The sequence below is a fragment of the Myotis daubentonii genome, chromosome 3 (genome assembly GCF_963259705.1).
Source record: "Myotis daubentonii chromosome 3, mMyoDau2.1, whole genome shotgun sequence".
Taxonomy (NCBI): Eukaryota; Metazoa; Chordata; class Mammalia; order Chiroptera; family Vespertilionidae; genus Myotis; species Myotis daubentonii.
In genome coordinates, this window is record NC_081842.1 from 153,030,681 (window position 1) to 153,043,897 (window position 13,217).

The 13,217-nt window shown below is 39.5% G+C and overlaps 1 long non-coding RNA gene across 1 annotated transcript in view; it reads left to right on the top strand.

Annotated features, from left to right (window-relative positions):
- The window catches only part of LOC132230867 (uncharacterized), a 34,913-nt gene that overhangs the window by 9,264 nt on the left and 12,432 nt on the right, over positions 1 to 13,217 (top strand). Inside the window, exons 4-5 of the long non-coding RNA XR_009451948.1 lie at positions 2,920 to 2,958; positions 9,786 to 9,922. This is a non-coding gene — a long non-coding RNA (uncharacterized LOC132230867). The remainder of the gene's footprint in view (positions 1 to 2,919; positions 2,959 to 9,785; positions 9,923 to 13,217) is intronic.

Consider the following 13,217-nt stretch of genomic DNA (forward strand, 5'->3'; position numbering starts at 1 on the left):
AAAGGGTTTCCTATTAAAGATACTATTTTGGAAAACTACAGTCATTTGCATATCTATTTTTATATGCTGATAAGTCACATGATCTGTGTATTGCTTTTACAGTTTATTTTATTTTTTTTAATTAAATCTTTATTATTCAGATTATTACATTTGTTCCTCTTTTTTCCCCCCCATATCTCCCCTCCTCCCAGTTCCCGCCCCACCCTCCGCCCTTACTCCCCACCCACTGTCCTCATCCATAGGTGCACGATTTTTGTCCAGTCTCTTCCCGAATCTCCCACACCCCTTTCCCCCCCAAGAATAGTCAGTCCATTCCCTTTCTATGTCCCAGATTCTATTATAATCACCAGTTCATTCTGTTCATCAGATTATTTATTCACTTGATTCTTAGATTCACTTGTTGATAGATGCATATTTGTTGTTCATAATTTGTATCTTTACCTTTTTCTTCCTCTTCCTCTTCTTAAAGGATACCTTTCAGCATTTCATATAATCCTGGTTTGGTGGTGATGAACTCCTTTAGCTTTTCCTTATCTGTGAAGCTCTTTATCTGACCTTCAATTCTGAATGATAGCTTTGCTGGATAAAGTAATCTTGGTTGTAGGTTCTTGGTATTCATCACTTTGAATATTTCTTGCCATTCCCTTCTGGCCTGCAAAGTTTCTGTTGAGAAATCAGCTGACAGTCGTATGGGTATTCCCTTGTAGGTAACTGGGTTTCTTTCTCTTGCTGCTTTTAAGATTCTCTCTTTGTCTTTTGCTCTTGGCATTTTAATTATGATGTGTCTTGGTGTGGTCCTCTTTGGATTCCTTTTGTTTGGGGTTCTCCGCACTTCTTGGACCTGTAAGTCCATTTCTTTCACCAGGTGGGGGAAGTTTTCTGTCATTATTTCTTCAAATAGGTTTTCAATATCTTGGTCTCTCTCATCTTCTGGCACCCCTATAATTCTGATGTTGGTACGCTTGAAGCTGTCCCAGAGGCTCCTTACACTATCCTCGCATTTTTGGATTCTTTTTTCATTTTGCTTTTCCCGTTGGGTGTTTTTTGCTTCCTCGCATTTCAAATCATTGACTTGATTCTTGCGCTCCTCTAGTCTGCTGTCGGGAGTCTGTATATTATTCGTTATTTCAGTCCGTGTATGCTTAATTTGTAGTTGGTTCCCCAATATAACATCGAGGGTCTCATTAGTTTTCTTGTAGATCTCATTAAGTTTATCAGCGGCTTCTAAACAGTTCTTGAGAGACCTTAAAAGTGTGGTTCTGAACTCTATATCTTCCATTGACAATTTTGTCCTGTTTCTTTGTCTCCTCATTTTGTTATGCTTCCTTGGTGCACCCCCTAGTGGTCTTTGTTCGCAGTCTTATAGTTAAACCTTGATTGTTGTAGCTAATCCCAGGGAGGGTTTGACCTCCAGGCCAAGTGGCTATGAGAATCAGCTGTGTCAGCAGTGAGACAACTTCTGTCCTCTAGGGAGGTGCTAATCTAGCCTTTGCCTGAGGCTATCCGGCAAATGCCTCTGTGCAGGGCTTGGGCGGGGCGTGTCACACAGGATCAACAGGGTGGGCCGGAGAGAGCAGTTATGGCGGCTCTCAGTCCTGTCCCCAGGGGCTCTGCCTCTCTGAGTCCCAGCACCCGCTGCAAAGCTTGGAGAGAAAGCTGCACTCGCTCTGACCGAAGCCAGACAGTCCCGCTTCTCCCGTTTGAGTCTGGGTCCCTAAAGACTCGCCTGTATCTGAAGCTCAGAGTCTGGGACTCCCTCCCGATTGAAAACAACAACCGCGCCCTCCGCCGCCAGCCTGCTCCGGGCACCCCGCACCTCAGAATTTGACTTCAGCACTGCGCCTCCTCTGAGTGTCCGTATGCGTTTCTCTTTCCTCCTAGTTGTAGGACTTCCACTCAGCCAGCGTTCCTGTGGTTCTGGGTGATGTCCCTTCCGTCTTTTAGTTTTACTTTTGAAGTAGTTGTTCAAAGCAGCAAACTCCGGCGTTAACCTATGCCGCCATCTTGGTTCTCTCAAAACCAATAAAAATATTTTGAAGTAAATAAATAAATAAAGTCTAGCCCTAGCTGGTTTGGCTCAGTGGATAGAGCGCATGTCTATCCACTGAAAGGTCCCAGGTTCGATTCTGGTGCATGGATATTTTTCTCTGTCTCTCCCAGTCCCTTCCGCTGTCTCTTTTAAGAATTGGGTTAAGTGATCTCCAAGGTCCTTTCCAGCTCTGAATCACACTCCAGTTTTTGGGCCCATGGTCCCCCTGTGTAAAACCAAAACCTACAGTTTAACAGTAAGCCTTTCACCAAATGAAATTTTATTTTTAAAGTATCTTATCACTGCACACATACTTACGCAAGCAAGCAGTTTGAATGGTGCAGAATATAAGATCCACATTTCAATTGCTTTACTGTGTTGCCTATAACAACTAGAGCTTCCTAAAGTTCTCCTTTATTAGAGGAAAATGTGGATGATTCATATACCATGCTTCAGCTGCCTTCATCATTTGGATGAGATAAGCTCTCAGCAAGAAGTATTCAAGAAACTATGGTTCAAACTGTGTTATCCTGCTATAAAGCAATCTGCTAAACATTTCTGAAGCAATTTAGACAGCTGTGACTTGGTTGCAAACAATGTGGACATTTAATCTATTGACTTGAAATTGGGTCTACAGAGAAGATATTCAAGAGTTTCCTCATGAGTTCATTTGCCACATAGAAAAACACTTCCTATTTTTTACGTGCCAAAAATGGAAACCTGAGAACTATCTATATTAAAGAATGAAAATGACTGACCTTATAAATTGTTTTTTGATTAAAATATATAGTATTGTAGATATAATGATATTAACCACCTACTGTAGGTCTAAACATTATTTTAAGGGATTTTATTCAAAAGAATATGACATGCTTTTAATTTTGTTCCAGGTTATATTTGCCTTACTATAAATTCTTCATAAAATATTGGTAAATGGCTTGCCTATATTATTAACATCCTCTTTTCACTGTTTTCTATGCTGATAAAATCTGTATTTGGAGTAAATAATTATTCACCTATGAAATGCATTCCTTCCTGACATGAAACACAATTCAAAAATCTATTGCGACAGTTAATAAAATACTACACTAGTCAACTATACTATAATCTTTATACTGATCAACCATATTAAAATTTGAAATTCACTATAATATATTCATCAGTATGTGAATAAAGGCAAAGACATAGAGGTTTATCAAAAAAGAATAAATGCTCTTTTTTTCCCTTTTTTTCCTGTCAGTTATTTTTATAGATATCATTTAGATTGTGACTATAATATGTCAAAATTCACTATGTGGACATTATTCGGGTATAACTGTACAATGTCAAAATAGAGTTATATTTGTTTAACATAACCAGTAGGTGAGTTAGATTTTCTCATTTTCAACTTCTTGGTTTAACATTATATGAGTATAGTTAACAGAATAATGAAGCAAATAATTTCTTAGACCCTGCTGATTATTTAACAGATTTTACATTACCTCAAATTTTCACTTTTGAGTTGTCTTTCTAAAACTATTAACCTTCAAATTCATTTTCCTCCTCCCACTGTTTTGTAATATAGACTCACAATTCTAGTAATAGCTGCTCTGAATGAATCATTTTTTATCAGCACCTATTTTACTTGCCCTCAGCACCAAGTAAAATGATCTCAATTGGGCCTTGCCCCATCACTTGAACGCTGATAGAATTGACATTCCTTAGCTACAATGATACAGTCAACTCATTTATTTTTCTTTGAAAGGAAAATGAAGCCAGAAGCTATAAAGACTTTTATAAAAAACAAAGCTAACTCAAAGTGTTAAAGATTTGGTTTGTTATTTTTAGGCAGTTCACACAAGACATCCTTTGCCTAAGGCAGTGTTAATGGATGAAAGATAGGACATTCCTGGGAAAGATTTGAAGTGTGATAGTCAGGATTTTCTACATAGTCATCCACTCTATACTTGGTGTGATATTTATGTGGTCTCTGAAGGAGAATACCATATAGACAAATGGTAGTTATATCTATAAAGGGCAAAATATGTTTTTCAGTATACCATCATTTTTTCCCTGCTATAGATAGGCTCCCTGCCCTCCCTTACCTCCTCCTATACCGCATATAGTTAGAAATTACTTGAAATGGATTGGTAGAATAAGGGTGATATCACACAGCTATTGCATCAATTCATTTTAGGATTTGAAAAAAATACATATATATACAGTGGGGCTTTGACTTACGAGTTTAATTCGTTCCAAGACTGAGCTCATTAAGGAGCTTGTTAACTCAAATTATTCTGTCAACTCAATGCAAAAAATTGGCCGAGAGATAGCTGGTATCTCAAAAAACTCGTTAGTCGGGACACTTGTAAGTCAAGGCCCCACTGTGTGTGTGTGTGTGTGTGTGTGTGTGTGTGTGTGTGTATACACATACATATCCTATCTAATAAAAGACGAAAAGAGTAATTAACTGTACCTCCGCTACGTTTCCCATTGGCTAATCAGGGCGATATGCAAATTAACTGCCAACAAAGATGGCAGCTGGCAGCCATGCAGCTGAAGTGAGCAGGAGGCTTGCTTGCTCCAGTGATGGAGGAAGCCAAGGTTCCCGGCCTGCCGCGGCCCGGCTTTGAGCCCGAAAGCAGCAATGTTTCCATTATAGAAGCTAAACAAACCCCAGATACCTGCTTTCAGCAGGCCATGGCCTCAGAGCTGGAGCGAGCAGGAAGGCAACAATGTTTCAATTATAGAAGGTAAATAAATCCCAGAATAAAAAAAAAAGAAAAGAAGGAGAGGCTGGGAGCTTCAGTTGCTGGCCAGCCTGAAAACGGCCCTCAGCACCTCACCCAGACCGGCCACGCACCCCAGTGGGGACCCCCACCCTGAAGGGGGTGTGGCCAGCCTGAAAACAGCCATCAGCCCCTCATCCATGCTGGCCAGGCACCCCAGTGGGGACCCCCGGCCTGAAGGGGGTGTGACCAGCTGCAGACAGCCTTCAGCCCCTCACCCAGGCTGGCCAGGCACCCAAGCGGGACCCACACTCTGATCCGGGACACCCTTCAGGGCAAACCATCCGGCCCCCACCTGTGCACCAGGCCTCTATCCTGTATAGTAAAAGGGTAATATGCAAACTGCCCCTAACAGCAGAAAGACTGGGAATGATTGGTCACTATGACACATACCACGAGGGTGCAAATGCTCAATGCAGGAGCTGCCCCCTAGTGGTCAGTACACTCCCACAGGGGGAGCTCTGCTCAGCCACAAGCCAGGCTGGCGGCTACCAGTACAGCGGTGGTGGTGGGAGCCACTCCTGCCTCCTCAGCAGCGCTAAGGATGTCTGACTGCAGATTAGGTCTGCTCCCCGCTGGCAAGTGGACATCCCCCGAGGGCTGCCGGGCTGCCAGAGGGATGTCTGATTGCCATCTTAGGCCCAATCCCCTGGGGAGCAGGCCTAAGCCAGCAGGTGGTCATCCCCCGAGGGGTCCCAGACTGCGAGGTGGCACAGGCCGGGCTGAGGGACCCCCCACCCCTGAGTGCACAAATTTTTGTGCACCGGGCCTCTAATGTGTATATATATATATATATATATATATATATATATATATATATTTACTTTTTTCCTTTATTGATTGATTGATTTTAGAGAGAAAGAGAAAGGGAGGGAGGAAGGAGGGTGAGATAGATAGATAGATAGATAGATAGATAGATAGATAGATAGATAGATAGATAGAAACATTGATTTATTGTCCACTTACTTACACATTCATTGATTGAGTCTTGTATGTGCTCTGACTGGGGATTGAACCCACAACCTTGGTGTATCAGGACAATGCTCCAACCAACTGAGCTACTTGGCCAGTATATATTTGTGTATATGTACATATGTGTGTGTGTGTGTGTGTGTATATATATATATATATATATATATATATATATACTTTGAAAATTCTGGCCCTGGCCAGTTTAGCTCAGTGTATAGAGAGTCAGCCTGCGGACTCAAGGGTCACGGGTTCGATTCTGGTCAAAGGCACGTACCTTGGTTGCAGGCTTCTCCCCAGCCCTGGCCCTGGTCAGGGCTCATGCAGGAGGCAGCCAATCGATGTGTTTCTTTCACATTAATTGTTCTCTCTGTCTTTCCTTCTCTCTTCCACTCTCTCTAAAAGTCAATGGAGAAATGTCCTCAGGTGAGAATGAAAAATAAATTCTGTAATTCTAAGGTGAATTGTACTTAACCAATCCCAAGAGAACAATCCTAATTTTAAAATATTCAAAAGAAAAATCCATATTTTTGAAGATTAAAAATGGTGGCAGAGTAGGAGTATGCTGCACGGACATGCTCCCAGGAACAGCCTGGAATTACAACTGAAATGCGGAAAGGCTTCCTGAATAATCAATGGAAAACTCACAGGAGAGAACCCTGATACCCATGGACGGAAGGTGGAGACCACGTAGAGACTGGCAGGAGGGGCAGAGTTGTGAAAGGGCTGGCCAGACACCGACAGATGACAACTGAAGTCCCAGAGAGATATCTCAGTTGTGGGGGGGTGCCACTTAGAACTCTGGGATCTAATCCTGAAGCTGGGCTCCCCAGCAGAGAGCACCAAACTGAGGAGGTTACCCACATAACATCTAGCTGTGAAAAGCAGTGGGGTGCTATCTGCCAAGGGGTGGCAGCTGAAAGTTTGGGCACCCTCTTAAAGGGCCAATACACAAAAATTCCCTGTGGAGCCACCCACCTTGTGCTCTGGCAGAGGGCGGGTGAAGTGGACTGGAGCTGTGAGAGCAGAACCCAGGACTGGGGACTTGGAAGATAGAACTCAGAAAGCAGACACCTCAAGTTTCCTGGGCTGAGTCATTCCCTCACACAGTGTAGGACATCTTTCCCACATGGACATCTGCCTTGCCTAGGGGGAGCGGGGCAGGGCAGCGACACACCCTATTGGAAAACACCTTGCCCTGAGTCCATTTAAGAGATTAAAAATAACAATTAGCCTCCAGGCAGAAGCAACTGACCTACCCTGTTGAAAAACTCCTGCCACACCTGAGGATGATTGCCTGGGGGCAATTCAAATTGGAATCCTATTAGTTTGTAGACAGAGGCGGTCTCTGGAGGCTTTGAGTCTTAGCCAGATCCAATTAGTCAGAAACAGCCTTTAACACTACCCTGCACTAGAGATTAAGAGGTATAGAGGATCTACCTAAAACAGTCACAAACCCAAACAATCAAAATGAGGAAACAAAGAAACAACCCCCAATGAAAGAACTAGCCAATTCTCCAGAAGAAGAGATAAATGAAGCAGAGATAAGAAATTTATCTGAAACAGAGTTCAGAGTAATGATGTTAAAAATGCTCAACCGTATGAAAAAAGATAGAGTTACTGTGAAAAAAGAACAGTCCGAGATAAAGAATGACATAATACAACTAAAGAACACATTGGAAGGAATACACAGCTGAGGACTGAATCAGTGAATTAGAAGACAGAGTTGAAAATATCACTCATGCCCTAACCGGTTTGGCTCAGTGGATGGAGCATTGGCCTGTGGACTGAAGGGTCCCAGGTTCGATTCCGGTCAAGGGCATATACCTTGGTTGCGGGCACATCCCCAGTAGGAGGTGTGCAGGAGGCAGCTGATCGATGTTTCTAACTCTCTATCTTTCTCCCTTCCTCTCTGTAAAATATCAATAAAATATATTTTAAAAAAGAAAATATCACTCAATTAGAGAACCAAAAAGAAAAAATAATTAAAACACAGGAGGACAACTTAAGGGAGCTGTGGGACAATGTGAAACGTAACAATATTAGAATAGTAAGTATGCCAGAAGAGGCAGAAAGGGAGAAAGGAATAGAGAAGGTGTTTGAAGAAGTAATGGTAGAAAACTTTCCTAACCGGGTAAAGGAAAAAGTCACACTTTTTCAACTTAGAGAACCCCAAACAAGAAAACCCAAACACATCATAATTAAAATGCCAAAAATTAAAGACAGAATCTTAAAGGCAGCAAGAAAAAAGAAAACTTATCTACAAAGGAGTTCCCATAAGGCTGACACCTGATTTCTCATCAGAAACTCTACAGGCCAGAACGGAATGGCATGAAGTACTCAAGGTAATGGAAAGCAAGGATCTGAGACCAAGATTACTATATCCAGCAAGGCTGTCATTCAAAATAGACGGTCAAATAAAGAGCTTCCCAGACCACAAAAAAAAAAAAAAAAAAAAAAAAAAAGGCTAAAGGAGCTCATCACCACCAAGCCAGCATTACAAGAAATGCTAAAGGGATTGCTATAAGGGATTGCTGAGAAGAAGAAACAGAGAGAGAAACCTAGCCATATAGAATTAAAGTGGCTATAAATAAGTACCTCAATAATAACCCTAAATGTAAATGAATGAAATGCTCCAATCAAAAGGTGTAGGGAACAAGCGCCGCTGGTGTAGTGGTATCATGCAAGATTCCCAAAAGGTGTAGGGTAGCTAAATGGATACAAAAACATGACCCAACTATATGCTGTCTATAAGAGACCCACCTCAAAACAAAAGACACACAAAGGATGAAAGTGAAGGGATGGGAAAAATTTTTCCATGCAAATGGAAAAGAAAAAAAAGCTGGAGTAGCAATACTCACATCCGACAAAATAGACTTTGAAAGCATCATGCTAAGCAAAATAACCCAGTCGGAGAAAGATAAATATCATATGATCTGACTCATTTGTGGAATATAATGAACAACATAAACTGATGAACAAAAATAGAGCCAGAGGGGAAAAATATACTAGAATATAATAGAAGCAATCCTGTTATTTGCAGATTTTTAATATTTCCTACAACTTTTGTGATATATATGTTAGTACAGTTTTAGTCATATTATTACACTTAAAATCCTTTTATTCTTGAAATATTAATGTTTATTGCATGTAACCTTATATTTAAGATTGTTTTTCTTGAAATATTAAGGTTTAGTGCATGTAACATTATTATATTTAAAATCGTTTTTCTTGAAATAAAAAAAAACACAAAAAAAGAATATCAAAGACTTTTTTTTTGAATATTCAATGAGGCTTTGGTACCACATTAATAGGAAAGTCACTTACTACCATTGCCTTAACCTTCTTAAATGAAACCTGAAGATTCAATATTACAGTAAATAAATTCAAGTGTGGTAGATCACATTATTGTGCAAAAAAATCCATATTTTCCCTATTAATTACAGTCTTAAAATTCTTTCGTTTTCTCAGATCTATACATCTTTCAATCAAATTTTTCAGTTTTCCACCTCAACTTTAAAAATAGAATACCTATCATTTTTTTTACGTTTAGAAATTGAAAATAAATATTTTCAGATAATTATATACATTAGAATTAGATTAATTGGATGACTTATTCAACTCTGTCCAGCAAGTGTCAATTTGTTCACATGTAATACAAATTTAATTTTCTTAAATATTAGTGGAGTGTGTTAGGGTCCCATTTACTTCTTAATTTGAATTATCCTATGGATTTGGTTAACATGATTAGCCAAAGTACAGAAAAGAAAGTTCTTCATTTCCATTTCAGACGGGCAATATATTTAAGATTTGAGCTCTAGCTTTAGTTCAAATTGCTCCTACAATTTTATTTTTAGTGTTTTTACCTGTGTTGCACTATTTTGTATTTCTCTGAAAGTATTGGCATCTGTTTAATTGAGCCACGAAGAGTAAAACAGTAAAGAACAAAGAGACAAAGAGGATGAAACAATAGAACTTAGATGTTAAATAAAACACAGGTTCACTTTTTCTTCCTTCAGAGGACCTATGCCAGCTCTAAGTTAGCTCCCTGAGACTGGAGTGAAGACTTTCTGCCCATCTCTTTGCCTTGATTAGTATACTTATTGGACCCAACAATCACATACAACAAAACATAACTATTATGTGTTAGATAAGTGTGTGTTTGCATGGTTCAAATACATTTTTTATGTCAATACTTTATAATAAACATTTATGCCAAGTACTCTCCTAGATGCTTTATATTTTATTCTCCAACAATCCTATAAAGTAAGTACTACTAGTTCTTAATTTTATTGATGGGAAAACTGAGGCTCAGAGGGGTTGAGTGACCTGCCCAAAGCTTCAAAGCTTAGGAAACAGAAGAATCCATATTCAAAGTTGTTTAGTTCCAGAACTTATGCTCTCTCTCTTTTATTTTTAGACTTATGATATATAATTTATTTTTAAAATTATTTATTGATTAAAGTATTACATATGTCTCTCCTCCCTGACCCCCCATTGACCTCTCCCTGGCCACTCCCACCCCCCAGCACATGCCCTCACCCCCCACCCCCACCCCAGTGTGTGTGTCCATTGGTGTTGCTTATATGCATGCACACAAGTCCTTTGGTTGATTTCCTAACACCATGTCATGTCCTTCCTCCCCCACCTCCCCCCACTGCCTTCCCTCTGAAGTTTGACAGTCAGTTGATGCATCTCTGTCTCTGGATCTATTTTTATTCATCAGTTTATGTTGTTCATTATATTCCAGAAATGAGTGAGATCATGTGGTATTTATCTTTCTCCTATGCTCTCTCTTTTTAAAAAAATATATTTTATTAATTTCAGAGATGAAGGGAGAGGGAGAGAGAGAGAGACATCAATGATAAGAGAAACATTGAACAGTTGCTTCCTGCACACCCCCTACTGGGGCTCAAGCCCACAACCTGGGCATGTGCCCTTGACCAGAATTGAACCTGGGACCCTTCAGTCTGTAGGTCAACACTCTAGCCACTGAGTCAAACCAGCTAGGTCTCTCCTATGTTCTCTTAATGCTAACACTCACTTATACAACTGAACATCAAAATCCATTTATTAATGGGTTGAGGCAGAACACATGTACAGAAACTAAACAAGAAGTGTGAGGCCATTACTAGAAAGATAGGATCTGAGAAACCATTATGTAAATTCCATGCTTCCTCTGGGAATATATTTTATTTGATCACTAGTCATACAAAGTTGTATAATAGGTAGAATATATTAAAATTACTTAGAGGTATTAGGAGACCATTATAACCCTTTTATCTCTACCTTTTCATTTAAAATAATTTTCATAAACAAGAATACCATATGCATGTTCTACTGGTATGTAGAGGATATAAAGGGCTTATTATCATATCCTCAGTCTACTACTTTTGAAATATACTCTTTTTACTGTGATATTTTCCCTAATCATTCATTTCTAATTATATTCACAAATCATTATTAATAATGATATCCTACTTCCTTATTCAGTTAAACATTTGCATAATATTCTTTATACAATTAAACATTAGCACAGGTATTTTGGCATACACAGTGTACTCAGGTCTCTAACACTATGTTTGATAAAGCATATTTCATTTGTCTAACTTGAAACTATAAAATTAAGAAAATTAAGAAGTGATCTTGAAATTCTTCTTGGAAAAAGATACTGCAAATGGATTTAAGGAAAAATGTTATGTGAAAACCACCTATTCATTCAGTATTGGCTGGCAATATTTAATGGACCTGTTACTAGATTTAGTTTATAACACAAGTTAGGAGCAACTTTCTGGTATTCATCTATTCTTACTCTGTATATTTCAATTTCTCTGTTGAAGTACTACAATTTTGGAATTCAATATCCCTGGTTCATTGTGTCTCAGATGACAGCCAATAAATAATTGCCAGTTCAAGGCAATAATTGAATATCTCCGGTCTACATATTTAAGATTCATATATAGGAACCAGGAGAAGACATTCCTAGAGGTTAGTCTTGGGGCACCTCCCTTAGCAATCACATCTACTATCCCAGCTCTTACTTACATCATTGAGATATAACTTCCAATCTAGAATTCTAGCTTTGACCTCTCTCATTAATTCAGCCTCACATCTCCTATTCTCTACTGAGTATTCTGGATATTTCCACTTGGATATTTAACATTCACCTCAAACTCAAATTATTGAGAGCTGGACACATCACCTTTCCCCTTAAAATAGTGTCCCTATCAGGTTTCCTTATTTCTATGAAGAGTTTCTTCATTTTTCTATTTATCCAGGCCAAAATAATTGAATTTTGACTCCTACCTCTCTACTGCCTCCCACCTCACTCGTGGTCAATTGACAAGTCTTATCTGTATATTACTTCATCAGTGTTTCTTACATCACTTCCCTCCCCCTCTCTGTCCTAAGGCCACATCTCTAGTCTGGGTCCCCAATATATAACATGACCTCATAATATCTCATACTAAGTATTCTCCCAAATCAGTTATACCTACAAAATTGGCTCCACCATTTTCTTCTACTGCCGGGGTCTGGTTACTGTTATCAATACTAGCACCAAATTTCCTGGGTTCTCTCAAACACTTTTTTCTTAGCTAGTTCCCTCCTCCCCGCCCCCGCCCCTCATTATTTGGAGCTACTAGCTATACCTGCATGCCCTGGTTGCAGGCTCCATCCCCAGTGTGGGGTGTGCAGGAGGCAGCCAATCAATGATTCTCTCTCATCATTGATGTTTCTATCTCACTCTCCCTTCCTCTCTGAAATCAATAAAGAAATTTAAAATAAAAAAAAATGCAACAGAGGGATACTCCTCCCCTTCTAAGTCTAGCAGAAAAGTTGTGAGGAGGCCTTTGATTGCTCTGGAACAATAAGATGCCCATTCCTGAACTAATATGATTGGCCTTTTCGGACCAATAGAATGGGGGAGGAATTGCCTGAGGGAAGCAGACACACACCAGAGTTCCCATAGTCCATTGCATCTCCCGTATGGTAATTGGGTTGTTGCTTTTTAGTTCTATGTCTTCTCTACAGCTTTGTGAGGGCCTTGAGGCAAAGACTATGCCTTATTAATTTTGTACCCACCCAGCCAAGAACAGCACTTGGCATATAGTAGTCCTTCAGTAAATATTTTCTGAAGAAATAAGTGAATAACCAGATCCAGGCAAATAATTTCAAGAATAGAGGCTTAGGAACCCATGACAAAACTCTGAGCAATATGTGTTAAAGTACCAGGAGTAAACAGTAACAGTGTGACTACAAAGCCAGCCTTAGGTTTGGAAATTTTATATAGTTCTCGTGGAGGCAGGATCTTATGTGACCAATTCATGCTGAATAAATATGTAATTGGCATTTAAACTTGTGTGCATAGCAAGCAAATATTTATTAGCAGGAAGATCCTGAAAAGTCTCTTATAATTTGTTGTTTAATCTTGTTAACATTTTTATAAAGTC